Raw genomic sequence first — 13,444 nt, 5'->3', positions numbered from 1 at the left:
TCAAAGTGTCCTCTCCGGCGGTGAGTTCTCCCCATAACCCATAGCTCCGTCATCAAGAGCCCCCTGCCTTGCAACACCATCGCTTTTTCCCATTCCTTGGTCCTGGGATGAATGTTGGCTAACTGACGTTGATGAGACATGTGGTGTGGTTGTTGCCTCGACTGATGTTGCTGTTGCTGCTGCTGTTGGGCATCGTAAAAATCATTTCCCGTCGTACATAACACGTAACGTGGCGTTTATGTTTATGTCTCGTGGTCCTTGCACACACACATACGCGTATCCTTACACAGCAACAAGACAGGACATGAAAATTTAATTGTCGCTTAAAGTGAGTTTAAAGGGAGAGCGGGCGAAAGCTCATTAAATTAATTTAATCACGTTAATTAAAAAGTGACTCAGAGAGAGAGGTAAAGGGCTTGAGAGATCGGTTTGTTTTTACTACAAATTTAATAGTGTCAAGCAAAATATTTACACATCACGTACACCTTACACACACACCTGCAGGGCACAACAATGTTACAGGACCCCCCCATAAGGTGCACAGAAACATTCCACCCTGCTCCAGGACATGCCGGGCAACCCCCACTTGTTGTTGATGCTGAGCAATTTACGTGTCAATAAATGTCCTTCGGGGATTAGTAATAATTTAAAGGGTTCACTTACCCACAGGAGTGGAAATTAAAGCGTTGTCTGCGAGCCAACAATGGCTTTTGATGGGGTTAACATATTGTGGACTTTTTTAAAAGTTCATCAAAATGTTCATCACAATTTGTTCAAATATATTTTTTGAGATTTCGAGGCACTTTTTAGCCAATATCCCGGAGAGTTCTTATCGGATTTTAGAATGCCATTTGTGAATCAGGACTCAAATCTCCTTCAATCTGCATCAAAATATGGGAGACATGGTACAAAAAAATTTTGATCAAATTTTCGATAAAATCATGATGTTACCCCTTTGAAAAATTTCGAAAAATGGGTAAAATATTTTGTTGCCAGGTTTTGATTAAAAATGATTCTACTCGAAGATCTAAGATCGGGAAGGTATAACATTTGAGGATCTGATAAGAATAAGCCAAGTTATGCATATATTTCCATTACAAAAAGTGAAAAAGTGAAGTAGCGATTTTCATTTTTTTATTTGGCTAAAATCTTAACTTTTGATGCACTTCTTTGTGAATATTTTTGCTATTTCACAACCGATCCAAAAACGGAATACCATTTATGAATCAGGACTCTAATCCCCTTCTATCTCTATCAAAATATGGGAGACATGGTCCAAAAAAAATTTCGATCAAATTTTCGATAAAATCCCTTTGAAAAATTTCGAAAATTGGGTCAAAATTTTTGTTGCCAGGTTTTAATTAAAAATGGTTCTACTCGATGTTATAAGATCGGGAAGGTATAACATTTGTGGATCCGATAAGTATTAGCCAAGTTATGGATATTTCCCTGAAACAAATCGATATACGATGTGACCAACAATTAAATTTTTTCATATATTGAGTGTCTACAATATATATAGTTTTGTTTCTGATTTTTAAAAGGAAACGCTATTCTACTGCACTCAACCAGGCGTATACGTAATATACTTTTTCAAATATCACGTATACGCATCCATGTCCAACATAGTCGTTTACGTTTCGTTTCGACATCGTTTGGATAAAGGAATACAACGGAAATATATGATAAGGAGAAACTATCTTTAAATAAAACTGGATTACATTAACTATAAGTATATTAGGAATACTATATAATAACTATAGGTAGAAATTCTACCATAGAATATAATTTTAAAAATATAATTACACAAGAATGATTTGTATATACTGTAGATTAGTAGAACTTTATCAATAAAGAATAATCAAAAATGTATTTAAATGATTTTTTATGTAGCCATTAATGGGAAAGGGGAATCGGTCAGATAATCTAAAAGTTATAAGCTTAAATCCTCTCGAAGATAGATTTTCATTTGAGTTACTAACGAACTCTAACTTAAATAACACTCTCCTAGCCGCCAACTCAGCCACTTTTCATCGCTGGCCAATAAAAATTAACTGGTAATTATGTTTCAACTGGCGCAACACCCAAGCAAAGTGGTCGGGAGCACCGCAAACTTAATTTCTGCACTAACCAAACGCTTCAATTAACAAGAACAACAAGTTTTTGGGGCAATGGCCAAGACCACGACGACGACCACGACTTCCACCTCGACACTACCCCATAACATGGTACACCCAAACATACATACATCCAACTCCTATGCACCACTAAATTTTGTTAAGTTTTGTGAAAACTTTTTTGGTAGTATAGCACAAACTTGGCCAACAGGGTGAGGGGATGGTGGGGGTTCGGGTTAAGGTATCTCTCATGAAAAATTTAACCAGCCGGCCAAGAGAGTCGGAAAACTTAAATTTTATTGCCTATAAAGACGCATTAACTTATGCCAGGGCGAAGGCGAAGGCGAAGGCAAGGGAACTGGAACTGGAACCGGAAACGGAAGAGGGTGGCAGGAAGGCTGGGTAGCTGGGAGGATGGAGTGGCGGAGTGACGGAGTAAGCGGGATTTCCATCGTCTGAGCCAGACGGTAAGCGACAAATGTGCGTGCGTAATTTATGCCCAAGGTAGGAGAAGCCTTCAGATGGGAGCCAAAGTGAATGGCTCTTGCATAACAACGACAAATTGAAGGGAGTGTTGGGCCAGGATCCTGAGGTTTAAGCCACCTACCTACCTCCTTAGATGGCCTGGCATAAATTCCATTCTGGTTTTTTAGCCAACGCGGGCAGTTTTTGTGGCTTTGCGCTTCTATTGTTTTGCGGCCGTAAAACTTTTTCCCTATTGATCAGCACAAAAATGTGCTCCTAATTGAAATGTTTCCAAAGTAAATCTTGACTCCTGTTCTGCTCCTTTCCCCATCAAAATCCCCACAAGGTGCTTTGTATTAGAGCGGCTTTTACAACTTTTTGATAGAGCTTATAGTTTTGGATTGGGCGAAACCACTTTGCCTAATAACTTGGACTAGAGTTATCAACATAAATAAGTAAATAGCTTGGTTTGGGGGGGACTTGGTCCATGGTTTTATGGATTTTCTGGGCCGAGGAAGAGCTCTCAATTAATTTAAACAACAGAATTTACAAATTTCTATGAGATGTTTAAGGCGACAATATGGTGGGGTGAGGGCAGCGAAGTTTAATCATTTTTATGTTGCGCCCTGGGGCACTTTTACTTTTACCTCTGCCACGCCCTCTAACCTTTTTCCACTCCTCCACCTGTGAGAGAGCCCCCTTTTGCAATATATAATTGCTGCCACCGCTTGCAACGTCTACACAACTTTGTCTGACCATAAATTTGCATTCCTGCTTCTTGGATCCTGTTTCTCGCTTCTTACCTTTTTTGCCAGGAAAACTAGAAATATGGCCGCATGGTGCACAGAGCTGGGGGCTGGGGTGGGGGCAGCCAAGGTGGACATAAAGTTTGCTTAGCAAAATTGCAGAGGCCGAACGTACATAAATGCGAACATATAATGCTACAGCTATTCAAGCTGTATATAACAAAAATGCATTGCGAATAAACAAGCGGCAGAACCTGTGAGTAATGTCCTGTGATATGAAAATTGCACTGATTTAGTGGCCGAAATATACCGGGTCATTTGTTTTCCCCAACTGTCCCAGCGGACTTAAAGATACCATTCCTGGCTGGGCTGCCAGCCATCACGATACCCACCTAATTGCTATAACTTAAGCCGAAGGACTCTCCCATCCAACTCAATGTGATGCCGAGGGAGCAAAACAAGTATTAAATTCAAATAATTTTCATTATTTTTTTGTGAAAGTGCAACTCAACCCCAATTAGGTTGGCACGGTGTTTGTGGAAATGGAACATTTTGCAACCTTCACTAACTTAAATTTTAATCAGCGCACACCCCTGGCAGGTTGGCTAAATTTTCTGTTGATTTTGTGAAATTTTCGCACTGCCATCGCATAAAAATTTCAACAGCTGAATCAAATGAAACGTAATGCACCCGGAATGCAAGTTCTTCATCTTTTTTTTATTTTTTTTGTACAGGGGAAACCAGAGCTGAATTGACTAAATTAACTGGCGAGGGCAAAAAGTTTGTTTGCCCTTCAGACGTTTGCTTCAGTGCTTTTCTGGTTTTCTGGAGGGGGAGCTGAAAAGGTCCTCAAGAGGAACAGGAGCGACCAGGATGGCAAAGCAAAGGTTAGTTGGCGCACAAAGGATTCGCGCTCAAATATTTGATTTTTGCTGAAATTATGCAACGCTGCATTAGGCAATCGCCGAAATGCACAAATTCCTTTTTCAGCAACAATGGACGGGAAAAAGGACTTCCAAGAGGATGAAAAAAATACTTATCTGCGGTTGGAAGTAACGTTTACTTCCTCACTTAATAATTTTATTCCTATCTATCGCCAAAACCGGAAGAGTGGATACCCTTGCCACTTTGCATATGATCCTTGAAGGGAAAACCTTACCCCATTTGCAGGTCGCTGATACATCATGAATTACTAGCTAAGGGTATACAAAACTGGGTAGTGGGGTGGCAGGTGGCATAAGCCTCAACGGAGAAGATGGAATGCAACCAAATCCCGTTGACATTCAGTCGGAGCCACAGGAGGACTCAAACTGATTCATGGGCTTTTCGCAGACGTCGTTATTGAGGACGGGCAGGCGCCGCAGGACATTGCCGAGCTGCAGCAGGACATGAAGATGTCGCCGGAGGCAGAGGGCAGTACTTTGCATAAAATATTGAGATTCCGTGTTAAGCGGCACTTAATGCAAATGCGGTCGAAGCTTGTCAGCGGGAGAGCCGGTCAAAAATGCCAACACTGAATCAGGGGTGTAAGGATGGGGTTTATGCCTGTATCTTTCAATAAAATATAAATGTAATTAATTGATATATTCAGCAGGAATGTTTGCTTTTGGATATTGACATGGAAAAGGTAAACAGTTGCTTGGCCAAAAATATTGGATGCCCAGACTGGGTCAACCTGCGGCGACCTCCGACGCGAAGTTCGAGAGTCAAAGAGTGGCTTGACTTTCTCGTGTTTCTGGAAAATGAAAACAAGACTTTTGCCTTTCCAACTCTTTCATGTGCAACAACTGCACCTTGTCAGCTGCACATACACACACACACACACATACACACAGGGGCGTCATGAGTGGCAGGCATAAGCAGCAGCTGGTGCATTTGCATTTCTGTAATCTGCATCCCCTCGTCCCTCGTCCTTACGGCTCAGTCCTCAAACCGTCCTGGCATCCTGATTCCAATGCTGATCCTGTTCAGCGGCTGTGGCAAATGTGTTTGCATTTCAGGTGTCAACTGCAAAAACACATCCAGCTTTGTTGCAATAACAAACAACATGGTATAGCCAATCCTTGCCCCATTTTCGTCCTTTTCGTCCTGCTCTTTCGTCCTGCCAGCATTTCAAATACAATGAAAACATTTTACTTAACAGCAGCCAGCAAGAAATACGAAAACTAGCAAAATTTTTGGACACAAAACAAAGGCAGAGAGTGGAAAGCAATTTTTGTCTGGGTTTTCGTTTCGAGAGGTCGGTCGTAGGTCCTACGTGTCTGGTTCCAGATTTGCGAAATCAAAGCGCATTGTTTCCTTAATTTCACATTTTCGCATGGCTTGTGAACCAGATCCAGTTTCGTTTTAAGCCGAAACTAAAAAGAAGATGTATTTAATTCGGCAAACAATAATGATTTGATAAAACGATTCCTGGCCGACGCAAACCAACTGAATTGCAATTATCCGGGCAAACTGTAAACAAAATAAATTCACCGAGCAGCTGTGACATGCAACAAAATTAATTACCTCCGCCCAGAGTGGATGGCCCAAGAAGAAGCAGTTGCACTGAAAAAATAAGAAGGAGAAAATTCATCCTCCCTAATTCTACTTTCATTCAAGAGAAAAAGAAAAGAAAATAAAAATCTACTCCAAAATGGCGACAAAATTGCAATGGTCGAAAATAAATTTCGGTCTAGGGTCGTCGGCAGCGCCTTGAAGTATGCCATGAATTTGGACATTAAGCCACCGCCCACTAGACCCACCCACTCCAAAGCCCTGCCCGGTGGGGACACCCCTTTCGCAGACAATTTGAGGCAATCATGCACTCGTTAATCTTGCTCAGGGGCCGAAAATTAATAGTTAACCTGGCCCAGGACACTCTCCGCTCCTTTCACTCCGTAGCAGAAAAATGTGCTGGCGAGCAAATTAAACTCGTTCTAAACACATTACGGGAGGATGCCGGGCGGGGGACGCTCTGCGATGTCCTGTTCAAGGAGCTGGCCGACTGAAAAGACAAACAAACAGGAGCCCTGGGTGACAGACAGGCAGACCGTCGAGCAGTTGGGCAACAACAAGAGCTAAACAAGATTAATTATACCTGAAAAGCCAAAGTCAGTTTAGACCAAGTCGTGGCCTTTTGACTTCTCAACGCAGGCAGCGGCATTGGCTTTGGCGTCGAGTCCTTGTCGTTGCCCTCGAGCGTCATTTAGTGTGAACAGGAGGGGAAGGATAAGGGAAGGATGCAGCGGGTGGTGAAAATGGCTGGCAACATGGATATTTTCTAGCCAGATGTGGCTAACCAATGGATTCTTTATTTTGTGTTAGATTTTTCTTATATTTTTTATCAAAACATTTTTGAAAATAATCACCTTTGGGCCTAAGATTTCTCTTAATAATCATTTAATTAAATTTACAAAATTTCTCAGCACTTTTGGAAGCAACTTAGATAGCCCCTTTTACTTTTAAATTTCAAGTCCCACCTTTGTTTACATCCCTTCCTTTGGAAGCTGTTGGTGTTATTGTTGCTTAAACGCTCGGAAAATCGGCTAGAAGATAAAATGTAGCTGAAGAAGTGTCGTCTGTGTTTGTCCAAGTAAGACTCCGACTCCGACTCCTGCAAAAAAGCAGACACTTCAGGTGAGCCAGGTGAGATAGCCAGAGGAAATCGGAAAAGGTATCAAGTGGGGAAAAAATAAGAGCAAGTGATACAAAATGGGAAAGGAGCTAGAACATCAGAAGGGATTTGCAAGCCAACGATTGATTCGGCTAAGTTGACAAAGAAGTAGTTTACAGATTATAAAGATGTAGATCTGTAGAGGAGTTAACAGATAAAAAGAGATTATAGAATAACTATTTCCACACACTATGAAACCCTTCTCTAGAAACCCTTTTGAAAAGCTCACTTCGATTAACTAAATTATACGCTTTGAAACCCAATTTCCGTAATGAACAACTTTTTGCAAAACCCTATCCGGGTAATGTGTTTACTTTCTACGGATGACGATTTGCTTCCGGAATCGTTTGCTGATTTACATTGATATATTTGAAAGTTTGCCTGCCATTTGATTGACCTCAGCTGCCTGTCAATCCATTATGCTCACCCCCAGCCCGAGGCAGACGTTGGGCACAGCCCACTTAACCCCACAATGCCGGACGGGATTCTGGCCTTGGGCGATGAAACATTCCGCCATCGCCAGTGCCACCGACACTGCCACTACCACTGCCACCCTAGTGGCCATCGCATCAGGTGGAGACGGGTCCTTTGGTCCTGGCCCAAAGTGCGTCAAAACTAATGGCCTCCGACAACAAAGTAAATGAAGCATGGCTCCCGGGGCCAGGACAAAACCAACAGGCCAAGCCAAAGAGGCCAGGACATGCGAGAGCCATCGGCCATATCCCTGCTGCTGCTGCTGCTGCTGCTACTGCTGCTGCTGCTGCTGCTACTGCTACTGCTCCTGCTGCTTCCTCCATCTATAGTCCTGTACCCATTTTTCTATCCACCTCCACCTGATCCCTTTTCTATTTTGAGTCCTGGCCCGTCCTGGCTCGCCGTAATAGGCAAAATGAAAAATCTATAGAGTTAAATGAGTGAAAATCAGGAAAATGCATTAATGAATGAATGACAGCAGGCACTGTCAACGGCAGCAGTGGAAGCAGCATCCATCTGTTCACTTTCCACCCAGCCACGCCCCCCCAGTTGCCGCAAGCAGGAGCAAGCAGGACTTTGAGGGCGCACATGAGTGAATGATTGAATGTGCGAGTGTGTGTTGGTGAGCCGTCACTGAGAAAATAAAAGGCTTCCTTTCTTAAAATTCAATTACAATAGAGTGGAATTAATCCACTTATTAGTAATGCGGGTTTCATTAGCATAACGACTTAATATTATAATTTTATGATTTAAAAACCATTTCTTCTAGTGCTCAGAGGGCGGAGGCTACTTTGGCCTCTGTTAACCTGGATGGACAGGTCAGGCTGGACTCGTGCGCCCTGCTGAGGCTGCCTCGTTGGATGTCTTATTTATGAATGCACACACGCGGAGCTGGGGATTGTGGGATGAGTACATGGAGCCGGGAACAAGGATGAGGACGGGAGAATGCGACCCGGTAATGCTGCAGGGCTTAGCGTGTTCTACAGCAGGTATGATAACCGACGTTCAACACGTACGCAACTGGTCCACGTCCGCTCATCCGGGTCCGTTGTGTTGGCATTCTTAATAGTCAGGCATCCAAACAGTTGCAGCATCCATGGTGGGGGATGTAGTTGGCCAGGTGGACACCCTCCTCCACCGACGTTTGATGCACAACAGTCACTTGTTTCCTCCAAAAATAGGCTTGTTTTCGGGAAATACCAATCCTAGACATACGCCTTGGTTACCTGGATGCCAAGATCTGGAAATGCAGCGTCCGAAAACCAATCGAGCGTAGCTCTGTACATCCTGCCCCACAAATTTGCCCCATCGCTGGTTATCCCTTTGTCCTTACACTTGGCCAAAAAGCGGGCTTTCATATTGCTAGTTAGGAGAGTAAAAAGGAAAGCTTATCCTCTTGGAAGGGTATATCCCCAAGGTACTATATAAAAAAGTTAACCCTCCGCAACCATCCAATTACTATTTAATTTTTATTGTTGGAGTGTAGGATGCCTGCAGTGCAACAAACATTTTTCGCCTATGAAAACGTTGTCGCATATTAACGTAATTAGTTCATGCGCCCCATAGAACTTTGGCCCGGTTGGCTGCAATTGCTGACCCTGCCTGGCCTCCACCCAGCGACCGCCCATCCAACCCCCATGTGTTTGCGGTGTTTGGGAATTGCGGCCGGAATTATGATGTCCTGGACTCTGGCCATTAAGCCCTGCCCGATGAGCAGCCGTTGCGTGCGTGTTTTACATACGAATATGGCCAGCACGGTACAGCAGGGCCCGGTACAGTGCGGGCCATGGCTGTTAATTGAAACGTGATTGTGTCCTAGGTCGGGGTATGGGGGCTTTGCATTTATGAGGAGAGTATAGGAGGGCAGTTGTAGGGCTTAGGCTTTGGCTGGCGGTGGCGGTGGCGGTGGCGCTTCCTTTTTTGACACTTGCAATAGCAATTGCCAGTCGGCTTTCGGAATTCGGCCCATAGGCCTATGAAAATAGTTTCACATTTAAATTTGCAGCAATATAATTTAGTTTATGCTTTTGGGCTTTGGGGAATTGAATTTGCACGCATGCACAATTGAATTTGAATGCAAAGTGGCTTCGATATCGAATGCATTATTAATTTACCATCTACGCACACACACGCACTGCCACGCACTGCCAGATGTCCTTTGCTTCATCCTTGCTCCAGCCTGGCCCGCCCATCCTTTCCATACCGAGAGACGTTGTCTGAAAACGGAAGTATGTATTGGTTTTTCACTTTCGCAAAAACCTCCGACATCGATACTATACCATATGACGATGATGAAGTCTGGATATGTGCGCTGGAAAGAGAATTTTAAATGTCCATTTAATGTGATTAAGCCGGGGTCTTAGGGTGGCATTAAGGCCTGCCTGGACTTCCAATGCGCTTCCAATTTCTTATCGGCACTTCCATTTGTGGTTTCCTAATTAGAGAGACGTTTTCAGGGGCCCTGGGGTTGGGGGCCAAGCGATTATCTTGGCCGCAGAGCAACTGAGGAGTAAACCATAATGGAATTCAGGGCATTAATATTAAATTCCAAGGTGTGTGAGAGTCTTTGATAGATTTAAATTATATGGAAATAAAAAAAGGACTTTAAGAATCATTTCTCTGGTCTACTGGTTGTGCTGAATGGAAGCTCTCTGGACAAACTGAAACCGAGATCCTGTCCATGAAATCGATAACTTAAATGTTCCGCACACATATAAAGTCTGTTTTCCGGAGGAATATCCTGGTATGTGGCACACACTTTTCTCCACCCAGCACCCAAACCCGTCACTAAATTGAGGTTATGTCATTTGTTTAGTTTGTTGCCTCAATTATTTAGCAGTCAGGCCGACTGGCAGACTGGCCAAAAACCAATCGAGGCCTTTCGAGACAGGACACCCATGTGCATCTGCTTCTCCTTGCGTGTGTGTGTCTTTGGAAGTGAATGTCCTTGCGGTGTTTATGCAATTACATAAATTCTGTGTGACAATTTCGATTTGGATTTTCTTTTATTCAAATTATACCTTCAAGTCCATCAGGACCCAACACACTTGAGCTTGGCTATAAAATATTTATTGCCAGCAAATAAATCCCACACACACTGACACTGGCAGACGTCGTTATGGTAATTAATTTCAATCCAACACGAGACCTGGCATAATCTTATTTATGCAACTTGTGTCTGGGCTGTGGGATTTGGCATTTCTGATTTCGAATTTTTCATTTCTCTCCTAATTGATGGCCCATATGTGGAATAAAACGAATGCAGATGCTTGTCAAGAAGGAGCGTCTTGAGTCCAAAAGATGCATGTCAAAATCTTCTTATTTCGGAGTGTGCTGCCCCATTCCTACCGACCGCAACAAAATCAATTGCCTGTCCACAAGCCTGGCCAATATTTGTGCTTCTGCATTCAGAATGAAAGTGGGTGGTGGCTCTTGGTCTTGGTCTTGGTGGGCTGCTCATGCAAAATTTAATTTTAATTTCCAGTGAGCAAATGTTGCAAAAGTGAGAACGAGCCAATTTCCTTTCCGAGTCTTTCGGGTGTACACATTTTAACCACTTGACTGCATTGTGGCTACGGCTTTGGCTTAAATGCTGCCAGAAGTCAAACACTGGCTAAGAGAATCGTTCAAGTTTCGGTTGCCACCCACTGGGACCCCGCCATTCTCATCCGCACTGGAGTGTGTTTCTGGCAATTGACATGCAGACCTGCCTGGCAGACGTAAATCGGCATAAATAATTCATTATTGTCGCCTCGTTGGGCATAAATCAAGTCAGCAGACATAGTTTCTTCGCTCTAAACGTAGGTAAAATGCCAAAAAAAAGAAAAAAACGTTTCGGTAAAATATAAAACATTTAAAAAGTTGCAAAAAATGTACTTGGAGATGCCGGGGATTGAACCCGGGGCCTCTCACATGCAAAGCGAGCGCTCTACCACTGAGCTACATCCCCGTTGCGAAACACCCAGCCAAAATCGCACTTAGGGTAGACGAGTTTGCTGAGCAAGAAAGGTGGTTGAAATTCCAGGTGAGAGAGAGAAAAGGTAGCTAGCAAAGGTGGTGGTTATTTCATTCTAACATAAAATACTTTATACTGTCTATCGAAACAAACTAGCTTCAATTGTATCTGCTTGTATATACAAAATAAATACTAAACAATATTAAAAACTTTTAATTTAAAACACAAAAACCTTTATTTAAGTCTAAACAAAGCTACTAACTAGCTGACTCGCCATTTATTATCAGCTTTCTCACTGAGACTCTCGCTTGCCTTGTAGAGGCGTTTAGACGGCGCATGTGTCATGGGGGATGTAGCTCAGTGGTAGAGCGCTCGCTTTGCATGTGAGAGGCCCCGGGTTCAATCCCCGGCATCTCCAAGTACATTTTTTGCCTTATTTTATTTATTTTTTTCCAACAGATCGGCGGAGATGCTCTTTTGAATACTTCACCGAAAAAGTAGCGCGGTCGAAAATGATTCCGATTCTGAGATCACAATCGATCGTATTTTTCGCTTCTTCGTAAAATCGATAAAGTGATCCATGTGTCTACCAGGCGAGCAGAAACCAGCAGCAAGATACATATACGAACCCTGTACACTCTCTTTCTTGCTTTTTCCAACCGCCCGCATGATCGTTTCAAAACTAAAAAAAAGCTCTGGGGGGAGGGAGACAGCCGGCCGGCTGCCGGCTGCCAGCGTGAAGGTCAAAGCGAGACGGCTGAAGGCAAAGAACCGTGACAAAGCAAACATGTGGGTATATATATAGCTATATATATAGCTATGCCGGCTAATTACGACTCGCAGCGTGTGAATTTGTATGTCTTTATATTTTTTCCCCTACTCTGAACGCGTATTGTGTTCGAGCGTCGGATTGAATCGGTTCCGTTGGCTCTCTGGGTATTTCTGGGCTCCTGGCCAATTGGTTAAGAAGATTGAACGATTTTTGCACGGTTTCGGTCTCGAAAAAGTTCATTTGAGTACCCGGCCCTGTTGTTCGTTCCGTCAAGTTGAAAAAAAAAACCCCGTCACTGGTTGCGGGGAACTTGAAGCTGCCAGTTCAACCGAACGTTGCGGTTGAAATTACCATGGGGTTTTCGAAGATTTTTTAATAATCCTACTGGTGCTACTGTGCTTTCTTAGATACCGATTCGGGAGTCTCTTTCATTAAGTCTTTTCTCCTCCATCGGAAATGCAATTTAAATCATTTATTACGAAAGCCCCCTGGGGATTACGGGAAACTTTTTTATTGCCAGTGCCGAAAACTTTTTGGCCAAATCTCACGACAGTTGCATTTTGCACCTTTTCTTTTCCTCAGCTATTTTTGTTTTTGTTGATTTTCGTTCGCTTTTTTCTGCATATAAATTTTGTGCCTAATCCGGCGACGTTTTCTCAGGGAGTTGCATTTAATGCCCGCCTCCCCCTTCATTTCCTATAAATATTCATGCAAATTGGCAGAGGGCTAAAGAAAGCTCCACCACCTTCCGAAGATAAACACAGGAGAGCGGAAAAACAGACCAGGTGGCGCCCTTCACTTGGCCTTAATTAAATGTAAAGGAGTTGAGTTGCGCTTTAAAATGCAATCGCCTCGTGGTAAGTGGGGAACTTATTAGCAATTTCATAATTGCCAGCACTAGTTTTGTCTATCTGCCAAGTATGGCTGTCTGCACAGACCAGACCCTCCAAGCCAGCAGACTTCCGAGGGTCTGATGGCCCGAACTTTTTCAAAAACTAATTAAAACGATAAGGACAACCCAAGCAGCGAAATGTCTCCGCGGAGTTTTCTAAAAACACAACACTGAAGGAAAATATTAAATTTTTTAGTCAGTGAATAAAAAGATAAGGATAATAAGGACTTAGTTAAGCTTCAATCTCTCAGAATAAAAAGTCTATTTAAATTATATTGAAGAAACCTTTCTTTAAAATGCACATCCTATCAATCTTTTCAGTGTGTGCCACTTTTACTATTCGACTATGATATCTATCTGAAGATCGG

General features: G+C 43.0%; 2 non-coding genes across 2 annotated transcripts; one reads left to right on the top strand and one right to left on the bottom strand.

Annotated features, from left to right (window-relative positions):
* Positions 1 to 11,334: 11,334 nt before the first annotated feature.
* On the bottom strand, positions 11,335 to 11,406 carry Trnaa-ugc. The gene has a single exon. It is a non-coding gene; the product is annotated as a tRNA-Ala (tRNA).
* Positions 11,407 to 11,758: 352 nt separating this feature from the next.
* On the top strand, positions 11,759 to 11,830 carry Trnaa-ugc. Its single transcript has one exon. It is a non-coding gene; the product is annotated as a tRNA-Ala (tRNA).
* The last annotated feature ends 1,614 nt before the right edge of the window (positions 11,831 to 13,444 follow it).

This window comes from Drosophila ananassae, chromosome 3L, assembly GCF_017639315.1.
Source record: "Drosophila ananassae strain 14024-0371.13 chromosome 3L, ASM1763931v2, whole genome shotgun sequence".
NCBI classification, from domain to species: Eukaryota; Metazoa; Arthropoda; class Insecta; order Diptera; family Drosophilidae; genus Drosophila; species Drosophila ananassae.
This window is presented reverse-complemented; position numbering and strand designations above follow the sequence as displayed.